At 32.0% G+C, this 18,392-nt stretch overlaps 1 protein-coding gene and 1 non-coding gene across 7 annotated transcripts in view; one reads left to right on the top strand and one right to left on the bottom strand.

Moving 5' to 3' along the window:
* The window catches only part of Immp2l (inner mitochondrial membrane peptidase subunit 2), an 861,827-nt gene that overhangs the window by 272,955 nt on the left and 570,480 nt on the right, over positions 1-18,392 (top strand). The gene's annotated exons all lie outside the window — the stretch shown is intronic.
* Positions 13,914-14,020, bottom strand: LOC125615537. Its single transcript, XR_007346147.1, has one exon. It is a non-coding gene; the product is annotated as a U6 spliceosomal RNA (small nuclear RNA).

Below are 18,392 nucleotides of genomic sequence, written 5' to 3'. Positions count from 1 at the left end.
TAAAGACATCTTGATTCAGACACTTCAGAGATTGTTTCTTCTTCTTGAGTAAATATCACTAGTCTATTTATTTAGACATATTTTCCAGAGGACAAGGGGTTTAGAATAGAGTTAACTGCCTTCTTTTCTAAACTCTCACCCCTAACTCTTTCCTCCAGTTTATGGTAGCACAATTGTCAAAAGGGCAATGTACTTGTTCTTCCCCTATTATGGATAGGCTCTAGACTCACATCTTGTCACACAACCTATTCCTTCACTTCCTTCCAGTCTACCAACCTTCTTGATGAGACAATCCTTGCCTTCCTGTATAAAATTTTCAACTTCACTCCCTATATATTTCTATTTCTTTTCCAAGTCTTTTCCTCTATTGCACTTCTCCCTATCTGAAATGTTATTATTACACTTATTCATCTTTTTAAAAATACAGTATTTATGAAAAATGTTACTATTGTAATATGACCCCATCATATAGAAGACATAGAAACATAAGTGAACAAAATGAAGAGTAATTAGTGATTAATTTAAGGCCTTCCTGTTGCTTTGAGAACATATTTTATCCTGATCTTTTCATTTCAGTCAATTCAGTTTTTCCTTCTCAAGCATAGTTTGTGATCAATTTCCTTTGAGTGAATGAAGACATTTACTTATCTTTAATGTATTTCTTCAAATATCTGCCTCATTCAGATTAGTGATAAAGGAATAACTCTCATTATCTCTCATTTACTGGTGTTTGAAGAATTTCTTTAGTAGTTTTCATGCAAATTTTTGGGGTTTAGTAATTACACATCATTGTGCTAGGAAAATATAACTTGTTTAATAATTGAATCAAATGTCCTTTGGAGAAGTTGTTTTAGCTATGTATAGGCCATGTATTTTGTACCATTGTAATTATTCATTGTATTGTTTAAGCAAATAACCTAGTTTAAATAACCGCATAATGAGTTTTTAATTTATAGAGAAATGAATCTGTGGGGCAAATGGAGGTGAAAATACTATAAGAATTTGCCTTGTATAATAATTAAAGAATCACTTGAGTAAAATCCCCCCTGAACTTGTTTTTGTTGGATGAAAGAATGCAATTATATTAAAAATTAATTCTTCAGTATAATATGAAACCAATGCCACTTGAATTATTATGTGCCAAATGAGGTTCCTGTAAACAATAACAAAATGGGTGACTGTGCAAATGAAAGCACTGAGTTATTTAAACTTGCAGTAGCATGTTTAATGAAATGCAGTGAAAGCAGAAAATGTTTAATTTAGTAACGGGTGACCTGAATCAATCTGTCCTATAGAACAATGGGCTAATTTTCACTTAAAACAAAATAACTGAATAGCCATTCCTGTTAATATATAATATGGACATTTTCATATTGTTCTTTTTAGTAAGACAGCCTTTTGGGTTTGACAGCTTTCAGTGTGATTTACTATGAGTTGTATGTGAAGCACTGCCAACCACATTCTTTGCTGGATTTTTCCCTTATAGAATTTGAAATGCTTTTTGTTTGCTTCTGGTTGGGTTGTATTAAGGACATAGTCTAAAACTTGAATGAAAAACATTTTCCTCTGGTATTAGGATATAATCATGTTAAGTCTATTTTTTAAAATTTTAAAGTTGTTTAAGATGCTTACCTACAAAACTAATGCAGTCCTATCCCCCATCTTAGAATATCACTCAAGTTGATCATATACCCAGATACTTTTTAGTCAGTATCTGAAAGTGTTGCTTGCCATTGTGTTTTCTGTATTGTAGAGTCAGTGCATTGTCTTCACAGCTGAAATATTTTGAAAACTTCTTTCTCAGGGGAGTGAATTCACATGATAATTTAATGTGGCAGTTCAGGACAGAGAGCTAAATTATTGAAGGAGGAGCCACCTTAAATCCCTTTAAGGATATGCCATTTTATGATTAACCTGTGGTATGGAAAAAACTCCTGTTTTCTATTTTAAATTAGTTTTCACTCTGAGCAGCATGGTCCTCTATGAACAATGGACACATAGTGAACATCTATGGTGAGAATGAGAAGCTTTAAATATCTTTTTAAAATGAGACTACTGATTTGTAAAGTGGAGTACAATTCACGGTCTTAATCCTCTTTCAGTGAAATGTTTCCTTGTCATAGTCTATTGATTTGAAGTTGGTATCCAAACCAAATTAGAAAAATATAATATATATAACATATATATATATAATATATATAATATAATATATATAACATCTTACATAGTGAACCAAAATGCATCCCTAAAGTCACACTTCTAACTACTGTAGTGTTAGGAATGTTTCTCTATTTCTTTTTTTTCACATCTGAATTTTGTACATTATGAAAGTGTGGTATTCATGGAAAATATTGAATATTAGATTTAAATATTTTCAAAATTAAAAATTCAAAAATAGTAATTCATATGTGCATCAGGTGTGGAATCTTAAAAAAAATCTTAAAAAAAATCTTTTGAAACCAAAATCTTTTGGTTTCAAAAGTAAAATGAAGTTCCACATTTACATGTGTTATTTTATAAATGTAACTTTGGTAAATAAATGTTGTGTATACATAATTAGCATAGTACTTTAAAATGAAGAAGAACAGATAGTTTTTTAATGAGTTTGCTAGAATATTACCTAAATGAAGTGACTAAGTGTTTTGTTCTAAATAAAAACAATCTCACTTTCCAAAGAAACAACATGCAATGTGTGGTAGAAATCTCTGTGCTTCACTTTCATTTTGGGAGAGATAAATTTTCATGGTTTATTATTTTAAACGATGAGGTTTTAGAACATTACTGCTCATTGAATATCTGTGAAATAGTGAAAACAAAACAAAAGCATTTATTGTTTCCAGAAATATTCCTTGCAAATTGTGGCTTTGAACATTGAAATATAGAGTAAGCTAGTATGTGGGAGTTATTATGTGGTTAGAAGCAGTGTGTAGATGGATATCCTTTTTATTAACTCTAATATTTAGTCAAATCTTTTAGTTTAGGCAATAATTTTTAAAGGATTATTTGCTCTGAACATTCTAAAAATGTTTGTGTTAACCAAAGCATGGCATTTGAAATGAATAGACTTCAGGTCAAGTCTTTCCTCATCCATCTCTGGCTCATATATCTTCTGGATCCTAGAAGATCACTTAACTTCTTGAGCCTTGTTTTCCTTAGTTATAAGCCAATGTACATGGTCTATAACTCATATGGTTTATGGGAGTAAAATCACATATATGTGTTGATTACATATAATAATAATGAAATAATAGAATGACATAATTAATGATAATATTTATTATAGCCCATAATTAGTAAAACTTTTATATAATATTATTATTGTTATTATTATATGTTTACCCTATCATGAATCATTTTAAGTGCAGAGATTCTTTGTAAAGTGTAAGGTCATTACCCTTCTTTCTCTCTTTGCCTCTCCCACCATTCTTTTGTTTTGTACTCTGACATTTTCAAATTCTGTGTTCAGAATTGTTTGTCAATATTGTGCTTATAATATATTTGAGAATGCATTCTAGCTTCATATTGAAGATGAAATTCAACTTGTGGTTGTGTTTCATTGGTTTTCTTATCAGTGATATTTGTAATCCTGTCATGGGAGAAGAGATATTTCCAGAAGAGTGTTCCAAGTTCCCAGATAGACATTGGAACTTGATTTAGGACAATTGGGGTCCTTGTTCTGCTGATGAAAAAGAATTTTAACATGTGTCAGTACAGGCACATATTTATTTAGAAACACCGTCTTAAGAGTGAGAGAAGCATTTTGGTGGTTCCTGGCTCCTCTTTTAAAGGAAACTTGGTGAGGTTTGGGTATGGGAAGGTATTAAGGATGACATCAGGCTGGTGATTTTAAAATGATTTATGGTACTGGTCATTCTTAGGATCTTTAGTTTGATGTGGTCTCCATTATATTTTCTTAACATCTTTTTTTTAAATTTAATCTATTTATTGGTGTGCTAATTAGCAGTGCATCAGGAAGGTTTGCAGATATCCCAGAAACTTGGGAGTGAGTCTCCTGGGAAAGACACTGGTTTAAGGAGAGACAGGCCTAGAAATATCTATAGATGCTCAGATTAAAATTTTATTTTCTTGTCCTTTCTTTATGTCCCCTTTCTACCTATTTTTAATTTTTTTATCCTATCTTAGTCCTTTTTTTAAAAATATTTTTTAGTTGTAAATGGACACAATACCTTTATTTGTTTATTCATTTTTTTTAATGTGGTACTAAGGATCGAACCCAGGGTTCCACATGTGCTAGGCAAGTGCTCTACCATTGAGCCACAACCCAGCCCCACCTTAGTCCTTTTTAGAAGAAAAATTAGCCTCTCACAATTGATTTCCATTTTGAATGCTCTGGGAAGAAATATTTTTAAAAATGTACTGGTGTTTGTGGTTATAATAGTTGGATTGGCTTGGTGGTAGAATTACTAGGTAATTAGAAGTTGTATCAGTTCATAACTACTTGGTATATTGTGGAATACTGATTAAATGTAAAGTGGTTATATCTGGGTATGGAACAATGGATGATTTTTAAATATTCTGTATTATGTTACTTGAATTATGTTTGATAGTTATATGTATGTTTGCAATATAAAAACTATCAGTGATAAAGAGCTAAAGATTTTGTCTAAAAGTAATCTATATACTAGATAAGAAACTTATGTAACTTGAATTTTTGTTTTTGCCTATATAATGTTGATATATTGGGTTCATCATTTATCCAGTAAACTAGGTATTAGGTATTATGACAGTCTAAGGTTTAAAATAGTACTTTGAGTACAGGATTAAGTTGTGAAATATTCTATTTCAGAATAGTTTTTCATCCATGAAATAGCATTCCTGTGTTCATTTCTGTTTACCAGATGAGAGGTTGATAAGTGCAAACAAAAAGTTCCACATTTGTTATGGCCCATTTTTATAAATATTCTCCTTTGTAAATTTGCATATGTTCAAAGATTTTATGATAATTCCAGAGTGCTTGGGACCATTACTTTGAGATGAGCAAAGCAAAGATAAAAAATAAATGTCTGCATAAATGATAATTAATTTTTCACAATACTAAATAATTAATTAATAATTAATATTCACTTTTTTTAAAAAACCATCTAAACCACTAAAGCAGAGTTCTTAAGGCCTTTGTAACAAAGAAGTCTTTCAATGAAGGTATTTTGGTAGTGTGTGGGGTAGGATTCCTGGCTCTAATAAGAAGCAAATTGATGCCTAGAATCTATGTCTTGTGAAGATCAGTTTTGAATGCCTTTGCAATCTGCAGTTAGATAATTTCCACAAAAAATTAAATATTTTTATTAGTGCATTCTAGTTATACATAATAGTTGTGTTCATTTTGACATACATACATAAAATTCAATTTGCTCCATTTCAGTCCCTGGTGCCTCCTTTACTCCCTCCCCATCTACTTCCCCTATTCCCATTCATCTACTGATCTTCTTCTATTTATTTATTTATTGTTTAGTCAGTGCTTTGTGGATTTACATGAAGGTGGAGTTCACTGTTGTATATGTATATAGTATAATTTTATCAAATTAATTCTGTAATGCTTTGTTCTTTTTCTCATTCCTCCTCCCTCTCAATCTCCTTCTTCTACTCTTGATCTTCCCTTTGTCCTTATGAAATCTGATCCCCCTCCTCTTTTTCCCTTACTTTGCTCTAGCTTCTGCATATGAGATAAAATATTCCACCCTCGATTTTCTAAGTCAGGCTTTTTTTCACTTAGCATAATGTTCTCAAATTCTATCCATTTACCTGAAAACTGCCATAATGTTACTCTTCTTTATGGCTAGTAAAATTCCCTATGTGTGTGTATACATATATATGTATGTATATATACATACATGAATATGTATGTATATGTGCATGTGTATGTGTGTGCACGTGTGCACCACATTTTTCTTAACCCATTCATCTGTTGACAGGTACCTAGGCTGGTTCCATATCTTGGCTATTGTGAGTTGTGCTGCTATAAATATTGATATGGCTGTATCACATATATGCTTATTTTAGTTCTTTTGGATAAATACTGAGGAGTATGATAACTGGGTCATATGGTGATTATATTCCTATTCTTTTGAAGAATCTCCATACTGCCTTACATATTGGTTGTACTAATTTGCAGTCCCACCAATTGTGCAAATATACCTTTGCCTCCACATCCTCACCAGCATTTATTATTATTTGTATTGTTGTTGCTTGCCATTCTAACTGGAGTGAGATTGAATCTCAATGTAGTTTTGATTTGTATTTCCCTAGTTCCAGGGATGCTGACTATTTTTTCATATATCTGTTGGCTTTTTTTTTTTTTGGCCATTTTAATTTCTTCTTTTCCACAAATATTTTGTTTGGCATTTTAGTATTGTGGAAAACTTTCATGTGGTTATTGTTATTGAAAAAAATGAATATATATTTCATTGAAGAATCTTTATTTTTGGTCTATTGTAAATTTTTAGATCAGGCTGTGCTGATGGGGGCTTTCTGGGCTGAGTTTTCCTTGTCTTCCTTAGTTTGCCATAGACTCCCCTGGGCTTATTCACTTACTTATATAATTTGTCTGATTGTCATAAGCATTTTCCTGTGTGAATCTTTGCCTAAGCATTTTTGCCGGTTTTATAGATCAGGGTGTAAGGAACAGGTTTTGAGAGCCTTAATACACACTGATAAGTATTTTATAATCCTTTAATAACAAACTTGACAACAATCAGTTCATCTTATCGTTCTAAAACACATACTGTAGACTCACCTAATTTCAACCCTTCTAATGGATTCCCTCCTAGATTTTTGGTGTATCTTTTGCATGATCTTGGCTTGGCCTTTCCCCTCAAGGTCTTTTCTACTGGCAACTTCTGCAACCAAACTGAATCTCACCCAGCTACATCTCACCTCTGAGCCCTGCATGGTCTGTTGGCTGGAGTGCTGTTCTGCTGATACTGCCGTTTACAGGTGACAAGTCCTGCTTCTTGCATGTTGAAGAATAACATTAGAGAAGCATGCTGAGTCAAGCATATAAAGCAGGGTTAATATAAAAAGGGGTAACATAGACTTCTCCCAAGAGGGAGAAGCGAGCCATAGCCGGTATCCTGGTATCCCAAGAAGTGAGGGTATTCTGCCTTTTTATATGTCCTAGGCTTCATTTGTTCTCCTACTCTCTTGCCCTTTTCTTTCTCCTTCCTGCATACGTGACTAGGCCCAGGAGAGGCTTGGTGGGATGGCCCAAAGGTAAGAAGCAGATGGGCTGGAGGGGCCAAGGTGAAATGATATGGGTAAGAAGGGGGCATAATTAACAACTTTTATAACTCCTTGTAGGAAGGGACAATTCCTGGGACAGTTTACCTTGGCAACAGGTTGGAGCAGGGCAGGTTATCTAGAATAAGGGTGGAGGAAGGGCTCTGAGGGCATTTCAATCCCTCAGTGTGCAGTCTCCAACTTCCCAGACTTTAATTGGCCTCCTTGGTGGGACCTGACTTGATTTACCTAACTATACTGACTACTTGTCTAATTCTAGCTTCACTAACCTTGTTGATTTCAGTGAAGGAATGACACAGATTCTCCCACCTGCTCTCAACTGTCCCCCAAAGCCCCCAAATTATGAATGTTTTAAATTACAATAAGCCTCTCCATATTCTTTTTTCTTACCACATTTTCTATTTGTGATAGAAATTGGAACATTTATAGAAATAATAGGAAGACCAGGCAATGTTAGTAAAATCTGAAAGTTTTATAGATCACATTATATTATTTTTAATTTTAAAGATATCATTTCACATAGACATTAACTAAATATTAGTTTATGAATATTGACATAGTAAATCTTGCAACATAGTGATTTTTTAAATGTAGTGACCAGTAAAACTTGATAGAAACTCCATTTTCTAATGTTTGAGTCTTGAAAAATAAGTTCATGCATCTGAAATAATATCAAAAAAATCTCTGAATAATTATTCATATTTTGTGTCAGTGTTACTAATCACAAATAGACTCCTAATAGGTTCTCAAAAATAGAATTTTAATTTACACACTCAAAAACCCCAATTTAGAGTTGGCTTCAAGCCTAATGTAACATTAGAATCATGCTCATTAGAGATTCCTATTCTTTCCTCCCCTGTCTTCCATTTCAAATTATTACTGGTTTCTTTTCTTTTTTCCAGTGATTATATCCACTGTACTTTCTCTTTTGAAATCATATGACAGCTATTTTAAGTATACTTATGATGTTAGTTAGGGTACTTATTTATTTGCCATAATAACTTATGTCTATATTTGCTAGGTCTGAGTTTATACACTCATTTAAAACTTTTTCCATTGATATATTTCTAATAAATAACCAGAACAGACACATAAACATTTGTATGGGTGTGTGTGCACATACACACCACACACACACACACCTTGAATTTGTTTCCACTTGTTGGTTGCCTGTGTCTTCCTTTCATAGGTACTATATGCTTTATTTGAACCCACACCCAAGGGAAAGAATCTTTCATGTGGGTTTTGAATAGAAAAGATGTTCATAATCCTCCATTATCTATTTTAAGAAATGGTGATTGATAACAGTTTCAGAAATGTTCTCTTCTCACTTATTTAAAGCAAATTGTATTTCTCTTTTCTGTGTACATTATAGTTTTAACAGATAAGAGAATGTTTTGTTAGAGGACAGTTTACTACATTGGTCTTCAGACAGCTTCTCATATTAAGGCATAAAATTAATGAAGAAGGAGCTACAGAGCATTGTTACATTTTTAGGTGTAAGAAAGAAATTCAGTAGAGCTGGGCACAGTGGGTGTGTGCCTGTATTCCTAGCCACCCTGGAGGCTGTAGCAGGAGGGTCAGCCAACCTCAGCAACTTAGGGAGGCCCTAAGCAATTTAGTGAGAAATAAACAAAACAAAACAAAAAAAGTCTGGGGATGTAGCTCAGTGGGTTCAATCTCCAGTACACTCCTGAAAAAAAAAAAGATCAATAAAAATATGACTATTTTCCCCAAAGAATTCTTAGAATCAGTTTGTAAATATTTAGTTAAGAACAATAAGAAATAGGAATATAGAATTGATTATTTTTATTTTCTAAAGCAGTAACTCTACTGTCATGTGATTATGGCCCAATAGAAGAAGAACTATAAGAGCTATTGTTGTGGATATTACTAATCCCTGTGGGAATTTACCAGTACTGTGTGCCTTCCTGCCAGAGTGATTCAGTTCTCTTACAACTCTTAATTCTAAAAGAATATTTAGATGAAAAATTACTGATGATATAGAACACTTTCAGCATAATAAATATTTCATAAATCAATATCTAATAAATGAATAATTTGTTTTCAGAATAAAAAATGTTTCTTGAATGATCAAATGACCAATGAAAAAGGCAACATTATGCCATATTTATAAAAAAATTCCTGTTGTTTCTTCTGAAGAGGGTCACTTTTTAAGGTAAAAAAAAAGAATAAGTAATTTTTTTTCATAAGAGTATTTTCACCTTCATGTAATTGGGTCACAAGAAAAGTGCACAAAGAGAAATTTAGTATGTGACAGAAATGTTAAGTTTTCCTGTTTGTTCCCAATAAGATATAGTTTAGTACATGTAGCAAATTAAGAAGTACTAGTCATCTAATACTAGGCAATAGATTATTTCTAAATAATGTAATCATTATGAAAAATAATTGTATGCTGAAGTTCAAAAAACTTAATTAGTGGAGGAATATTTATAGGTTTCACTTTCCTTTCTGGACATTACAACATGCTTCTGCTTTTAGTCTGTCAACATTTTCTCTGTTGGTCAGTATCATAATCTAGTTGTGCCATAGGCTTTGATTTGAGTTTGAGGAACATTTAGAGTGGTCATCTAAGTATGTCCAGAATTTTCTACATGAAGCCTGAAGAATGAATAGGGATTGTAAAAAAAGCTCCCAGCAGGCTCATTGTGTGATATAAATGGCTCACTAGGAGAAATACCGCTGATGCAAAAACTACACGGGTGGTTCTGGTTAATGAATTGTGTTTTGTAGCCCATGGGATTTTTTTTAACCACTCCAAAATCTGCCTTCCCACTGTTCCTTTCACTGCATCCCTGGATTTGAAGTATTGTTATGATGAAGTCCCTTTTGTTTTCTTTTATGCTCTAGAGTTGGAACTATGAAAGGCAGATTCATTTATTGTTTAGTTGAATCAGTATGACTGCAATTCCACAAACAAATTGGACTTCAGTTAATAGTGCTTTGTCATAAATAAACTTGGAAGAGATTGGATTCTCTCTCCCAGCTGATACACTTCAGCTGTGCCTTAAAATCTTCCTCTAAAAGGGACTGATTTATTGCAGAACTGATTGATCACTGAGAACACACACCTGTCCTTGTTCTGCTCTATTGTTGCTGTCTCTATTTCCCTAAAGCATATTCAGCAAAAGTTTATGGTAAGGGAAACTCATATTCTATTTTCTGAACTATTGTTTTCATTTTATTCTCCGTTTAAAACAATCAGCTCTATGATACACAGTCTTCTCAATAAAGATTCTTCATGATCTGGAAAGAAAATCTATTTCATAGATGTAGAGCATTTTCCATGGTTGGGTCAGGAGAATCATATTTTTCACATATAACGTTAGTACATCTTAAAATTTAACAACATGTTTTTCTAGAGGCTGCAACTACCTTATCAATACCTGCAAATACCTCTTTTAATTTACAGTGAAATTTTTGTTTTATTCACTAAAGTGAATTTACTTCATTTTGTTTCACATTATTCAGTTCCATAAATCTTCTGAAGACATTGAAAATATGGTATTTTCTTCCTTGACTGGAAAAGCATTCAACTTTTATTTATTTATTTATTTGGGTACTGGGGATTGAACTAAGGGGCACTTAACCACTGAGCCACATCTCCAGCCTTATTTTGTATTTTTTATTTAGAGACAGGGACTTACTGAGTTGCTTAGCACCTCATTTTTGCTGAGGCTAGCTTGGAACTCTTGATCCTCCTGTCTCAGTCTCTGGAGCTTCTGGGATTACAGGCGCTCGCCCCTACACCCGGCTGCATTCAACTGTATAAGTATAAAATTATACTTGATACTTATAGTATTAAAATAATAATTAAAGCATAACATACATTTGGCTCAACCTATAGAACTTAAGTTAAAAATTCATAACAAGTAGCATTTTGTTTCCTTGATTAAAATAATTTTTGTGGTCATTTATACTATATTGATAAATGATAAAGATCATTTGAAGCACAAGTTTGTCCTTGTCAAATAGGTTAGTTTAACTTTAAATTTTTAAGCTTTCTTTTTCTTTTGATACTTTTTACCTTTAATTTGAGGTAAATACTATATCCATTGTTACAGCTTAGATATGTTAATACATAGAATTGTTGAATGACCTCAAAATCATATAGCTAAGTTGTAGAACCTGAATATGCATTGGTTTTCTGTCTAGTTCTACACAAGCCCTTTGGAGAGGATAGTATGCCATGTGCTCCAGATGCCAAACAGAAGTACAGGATTTGTTTGCCCAGCTCCATTTTGTGAATGGAAATACTTACTTGTACCTTTATATATTGTGCTTCAGGGAGAAATGTAACAAGGTAATTGGACTGACTACCAATGCAAATTGGGTCAATAGCCTCACCTATAAAAGCTATCCCTTATAATAGACTTGACAGTATCACAGATCTATTAAAAAAAAATGGAACCATCCCCAACATGAAGTAATGGGAGTGTCAGGTATACAACACATGGTACAATCCTTCCTTTTAATTACCAATTGAGAACAAAATCCAATTTTGCAGCTGGTCCTTCTTCATTTTATTTGCCTTGACTAAAGCTCATACCTAAGGGGTTTGAAACATGACAGACAACAGGTGTGAATATGTATCTAATAATTGATTGCAGTTTCTGTCCTTTCTTTAAAAATTGTCTATATTGAAAACAGATGTAATGCTAATAAAATATCTTTCCCCCCATGTGTAATATGCTTTCCAATTCATGGATAGATTATATATCTGAATCAAACCAGAAACTTAAATAAGTCAAGTTATTAAATTATTCTTGCTAGAAGAATGGATTGTGAAGGAATGATGAGTTTCAGTTAAGTGAAATTGGCAAGTGGTTGTTAATTATAGCCTAGTATAACATTGATTTGTGACTAGGAGAAATGAAAACATAGCAGGAAAAGTGCATCCTTAAGGAAACATTCTGTATTATTGATGCACTTTGTTTCCTTAACAGTCACTACAAAATCTTTATTTGAATTGAAATTTCATTGTACTAAGGGGGAAGTCCATTTATTGTCAATTTTAAAACATTGATTACTGTGAAATTAAGATGGTAATCCCAAATTATTAGTAACTATTAATAACTAATTCTACCACTCTTCTTTAAAGACAAAAGGTGTTTTATTATATACAAGATCCCTTTTTTAATAGCAGAAGTTACAAAATACCACTTAATTACATTTAGTAAGAACAGTTAGGCTTACTCATTGTGCAGATTTAACAGACTATTGAAACAAAATCAGTTGATTTGACTTCTTTTTTCCCACTCCATTTTTTCCAGTGGCTGTAACTCTCATCTTCTTGCCCAATTAATGGGATTTGGCAGTAAAACATAAGCAGTTGAAAAAAATGTGGGAGAAGATTAAGTTTTCTGGATTTCATAAAGGATCACCAGAGATAAAGAGATTGTAAAAGAGATGGTCTTATATCAGGCTGATATTCTGTGTTAGGCACTTGTCTATTTTCTATCAGAGACAAGTGGACCTAAATTTAAAACCTTTGCCTTAAGAGTATTATTTTTGTTTTTATAGGTTTTTGGTAAATGTGATGAATTCAGCCAAGTAGGTGTTCATAATTCTTGCACATTTCATATTTGTTTTGTTATTATGTATGAGAACATGAGATTCAAATTATACTCAATGTTTGTGAAAATTAACAGTGGACAGTGGTTTGATGTTTAATTACCATAAATTAGGCTTTATAGAAATTAGTGCCTTAGAGACTGACTATAGGTTTTTGAGTTCTGAGAGTACTGACTTTTATAGATGACATTTGTGTAAAGAAAATAAGTTATGGAGATGATTCCAGGGAAAATAAGTGTATTTACTCATAGATGTAGCTTGATTTATAAGTTTGGCATAGGATAATGTTGATCGGAATGTGAATTTGAACCAGTCATTGAAGTTCCAGTTGGTATAGGCCTGGAATTAGTCCAAATTTACACATGAGACAGCTGATTTCTCTCCCTCACTCCCCTGCCCCAATATATAATTGTCTAGTCAGACCATTTTATGATTTATAAATCATTTTAATGATTTCCAGAGGCATTGGAAGGTTACTGTTACTGTAAGCATTGTGACATTTACCTGATTCTTCTTCTGTAGGCTAGCTGATGGGTATCTTGATATTCTGTAAATTCTCTACCCCCATAAAGAAAGCTATTATTACTACAGTTATACTAAGTATATTACATGCATTTTCAGATTAATTTGTTTTAATTAATTAATTAAGTTTTCTTGTGCCTATTATACAATTGTAAAAATTTTAAAGAATTCAAGGAACTTACTCAAGGTTTTATAGGTGCTAACTGGCAAAATTTGGACCTAAACTCGGTCTAGTTGCAAAATCTTGACTTTTTCACACACTGTTATGAATTATTTAAATATATTTATACTATATTTGTTTACTTATATTTAAATAATTTTCACACATTGATGTTTTACCTTCCATGGGGTCATTATCACTCTAAAACCTTCCTTCTATATCTTTTTGTTGTGTGTCTTACTTCAGAGTAAGTTAAAATATTGAATCAGTGAATGTGCTGTGTTAATCATAAAACTGAAAAAGAAAAGAATCTTCCAGTCAACTGGGACAAGTCACAATAAATAATTTTAGGAAAGATTTTTATAAGATATCAGTTTCTAAAAAAAATATGGAATTCCTCACGAATTTGTGTGTCATCCTTGTTCAGAGGCCCTGCAAATCTCCTTTATATTAGTCCAATTTTAGTATATGTGCTACTGAAATGAGCACAGATTATTCAGTTTATAAGGCTTAGGATAGCATTGGGGTTTGTTTTCCAATTTCTTTAAATGAGTTACCCTTTCTAATTTTGAATAGTATCAAAATAAGAAACTATGAGGTACTTTTAATTATATTCACTCAATATTTATCATTTATTTTAGGAGCACTATGTGGCAGGCATTGTTCTTGTGCATAGAAATATTAAATTCTTCAAATAAGATATTTTTTTCTTATTTTGTGAATTATATCTTTTTTCCTTTGTCTGTTTTAAAATTTTTATAAATTCTTTCAGAAACTTCGGTATTGTAGATTCTTATTTTCTATGACCAGACAATGTCCATTTAATTGTATTAGAATATTTCAGCCTAAATGGAATTACATGGACTAGATTTATATTTCTGCCTCAAAATAACTAAAATGAACAAGTACACATGTGAAAGATTAGTTTTCACACATTTGATAAATTGCAGCTAAAACTGTGATTACTTAAGAATGGAAAAATGAACTAAGCCCTATAATTGTGCCAGCTTACTACCAATAGAGATTTTCCAGTACTTGGCACAGGAAAGAAAACCCATGTGAAACTTAGCAGCTTCCCAGGGTTCACCTAACTGAACTGGGAGTCTGGGGAGGTCTGGTAGTTAAAGTTTGCAGGGCAGAGTACAAGATTTAGAGAAAGATATAGAAACAAAAACTATAAAGATTTAAAGAAATCTACCTTAGATACTTTTGCTGTGTATCAATCAGCACATCAGGAAACTATAGATGGCTGACACCTTAATTATCTCAAAAAGAACACAGGGAACAATCCTCAGAATTCACAGAATAATTTGTGTTTATATCAGCCAGAAAATGGAAAACCTTCATAATTAATAAAGTCCTTTCATAGTCAGACCACTGCCCTAGCAATGAAACAAATTCAGGCCTAGATTTGATGTTGCTTCAGTTCTTTCTAATAAAGCTTGAAAGCAAACTTCTATATGAGTAACTGTTGCCAAGTAACTTAACTGTTTTCCAAACAAAGCTTAGGAATGCTAAGAACACAAGAATATCTAGTTCTTCAAAAGGTTAAGTTCATAATGTTTAAAATCTAATAAAAATTACTAGTTATGTAAATACACAGGAAACCATGATTCATAATGAGTAGAAAACTAACAAAACAAACAAAAATGTCTAGAAATGACACAATTGATAGAAGTAGTACATAGTAATGATAGGTGTATCAAAAGAGTTACTATTACCTTTTATCTGTTCAAGAAAGTAAAGATTAAATATACTAAGATTAAATATAAATATTGAAGATATGAAAAATATACAAATCTAACTTCTAGAGATATAGTGTCTAAGCTGAAAAGTTCCTGGGTATAAAGCAGTGAACACCCCATAAGAAAAGATCAAGAGGTGGACAGTATAGTTATTTATAGAAATTACCCAAATGAACCACAGAGAGAAAAATTAGTAAAAAGTATATCAGTGATCTGTGAGACAATTTCCAATGGCTCAATATATGTACAATTGAAGTGTAAGTGGAGGAGGAGGAAGAGGAGAAAGATGAATTAAGACATAAATATTTCAAAAAATAGTGGGAAAGAGAGAAAAAAATAATTAAAAACTATAAACTCAGATCCAACAAACTCAGAGGCCAAGAAAATGATAGCAAGGTATTTCATAATCAAATTGCTTAATACCACTGATAAGGAGAATACTTTAAAAATTCAGATAAGAGACATATAAAGTAAGGATGGCAAGAGATTTTTTTAACTGGGAATAATATAATACAGATACAAGGAAATAACATTTTTAAAGTATTAAAAGAGAGGGGCTGGGTTGTGGCTCAGTGGTAGAGTGCTTGCCTAGTGTGAGGCCCTGGGTTCAATCCTCAGCACCACATAAATATCAATGAATAAAATAAAGCTATTAATAAAAGTGTTAAAAGAGAGAAACTACCAATGCGAAATTATCTTTCCAAAATAAAGATAAAATGAAAACTTGCTTATGCATAGTGAAGTTGAAGCAATTAATCACTGGCATGCTGTGGTGAAGGAAATGTTTTAAAAAAGTACTTCAGACAAAAGAAAAATGTTATCAGATGGAAACAGACTATAGAAAGGAAGAAAGAGCACTGGAGATGGTAAAATTTCCATAAATCAATAAGCATATGGAAGATTTGAATGCTTTTCATATGGTACAACTGACATTTACATAATACTCCATCCAACACAGTAAAAAACATATTCTTTTCAAGCACATAGGAAATTACCAGGATCAACTATATTCTGGATGTAAAATAAGACCCAATATAATAAAAAGATTGTGCATCATACCAACATACTTTTTCAGTTTAATGGAATTAAATTAGGAATCGATAACAAATACCTTGAAAATCCCAACATGTTTGAAAATGAAATAATACTTTTACAAATTACTCACTTTAAAGAAGAAATCAGAAACAAATTAAGAAAATGTTTTGAATTGAATGAAAATGAAAACACATCATAATTTGTTGAATGTAAATAAAGCAATACTTGGAAATTTATAGCACTAATTATATGAGTACTCCAATCCTACTATATTAAAGTCACTAATTAGTGGATAATTTATCCTTCTTAGTTTCCCCAAATAATTCTGCCTATGGAGGGATCTTTTAGTTACTGAGTAAGCATTATATTTAATTTTCAATACGGTGCTGCAAAGCAATTGATGTGTAAAAATTATATGCTATATTTGGAATTCCTGAATTTTAACATTTAAACTTTATTAGGTATTATTTTCTAATTATGTCAAATAGTCAGAATATTGGTTGGTTACTTTTTAATCTATTTCATAGAAGTTGAATATGGATTTCAGAAGAACTGTCTTCTGTTATCTAAGTTCATGCTATCAGTGCTGGCACTAAACATCAATAAATGTTTGATCTGACACTGATCAAACATATTTTTATGAATCTTTATTTTTCAAGTGTAAAATTCACATTTTGGAAACATTTTTGCATCCTGAATAAAATAATTATTTGTAAATTTTTTCTTAGTCATCTCAGTGAAATGATTATAAATTGAATTGATCAAATACCTCTGATTTCATTTGCTTATTTCCCCAAATTCTGATTTTGTTTGAATATCGGAGAGTATTTTGGATCAAATTCTATTACAAAGGATATTTTAAGGTATTTGATTTGGAATTTTTAAAATGAGATCACATTTTAAAAATTTTAAGGTATTAAAATTTGGAATTTTAAAATGAGATCACGTTTTCTTTTTACATACAAATCAGCCAAGCAATTATACAAGACCAATTATTTAGAATGATAAGCTTTGCTTTAAACATTAGAGTTTATATTTCTTATTATTATATAAGGAAATTACTTATTTTAAAAATTGGCTAACTTGGGCCTCGGATTGTGGGCTCAGTGGTAGAGTACTCACCTTGCATGCTCGAGGCACTGGGTTTGATCCTCAGCACTACATAAAAACAAACAAATAAACAAATAAATAAAGGTATTGTGTCCAACTACAATTGAAAAAAAAAATTTTAAAACCCCATCGGTTAACTTATTTGTCTTCATTTAATGAAATTTATTTTCAGTGTATTAAAAAGTACTTTCATCTAGCAGTTACTGATCATTAAAGATGAGTTAGGTTCAGTATTTTCAACGGGAATAGAGAAATAAGAGAGAATTTTGTCGTGAAGTTGGTTACCCTAATGGGAGTGGTTTGCTGCCTGGCAAGACAGAAGTTGCAGTAAAGTGAATTATGTTCTATGATTGAGTTATAATCATAATGCTTTTAAAGCACAGAAAGCTCTATTAGTATTAGCTGGTAAGGGAACTCTTTTCCCAAGGAGTTGAGAAGGAAATTCTAGGCTCATAGAAAACGTAAATATTCAAAATTGTTGACTTACACAGGGGTATGAATTGGAAGTAATGGGTGGACATGTAAAGGTAATAGGGATAAGTTATAGAGTTTAGATTTCCTATTATATATGGGGATATACTATAGAGTGAATGACCTAATCCTATTTTCCAGTTGTGATCTGTCATTCTGAAGTTATTCTGTAGTATGTAATGGAGGAGTAACTGATGACTACAAGTGAGAAGAGTGGTTTAGAACTTCTTAGTATTTGCTGTTGGTCTGTTTTCTTTTCATTTAAAAGTTGGAAAATCTAATTTAAGGTGGGCTAACATAAATAATAAATAAATGTATTGATTTAGGAAATTCAAAATTTCTGAGCCAGACCCAGCAGACTTGAGGACTGGCCTATATAATTTTATACTGTATTGGTCTCTCAGTAGGTTATGGATTGTGAGTTCACATGACTAAATGACTTTCCTTCTTTTTTTAAATTCCCTCCCCAATGAGTCAGTATGGTGGATTAATTATGAAAA

This window comes from Marmota marmota, unplaced genomic scaffold (genome assembly GCF_001458135.2).
Source record: "Marmota marmota marmota unplaced genomic scaffold, marMar, whole genome shotgun sequence".
In the NCBI taxonomy this organism is placed as follows: domain Eukaryota; kingdom Metazoa; phylum Chordata; class Mammalia; order Rodentia; family Sciuridae; genus Marmota; species Marmota marmota.
Note: the sequence above shows the minus strand (reverse complement) of the source record. Positions and strands in the feature narration are given on the sequence as shown.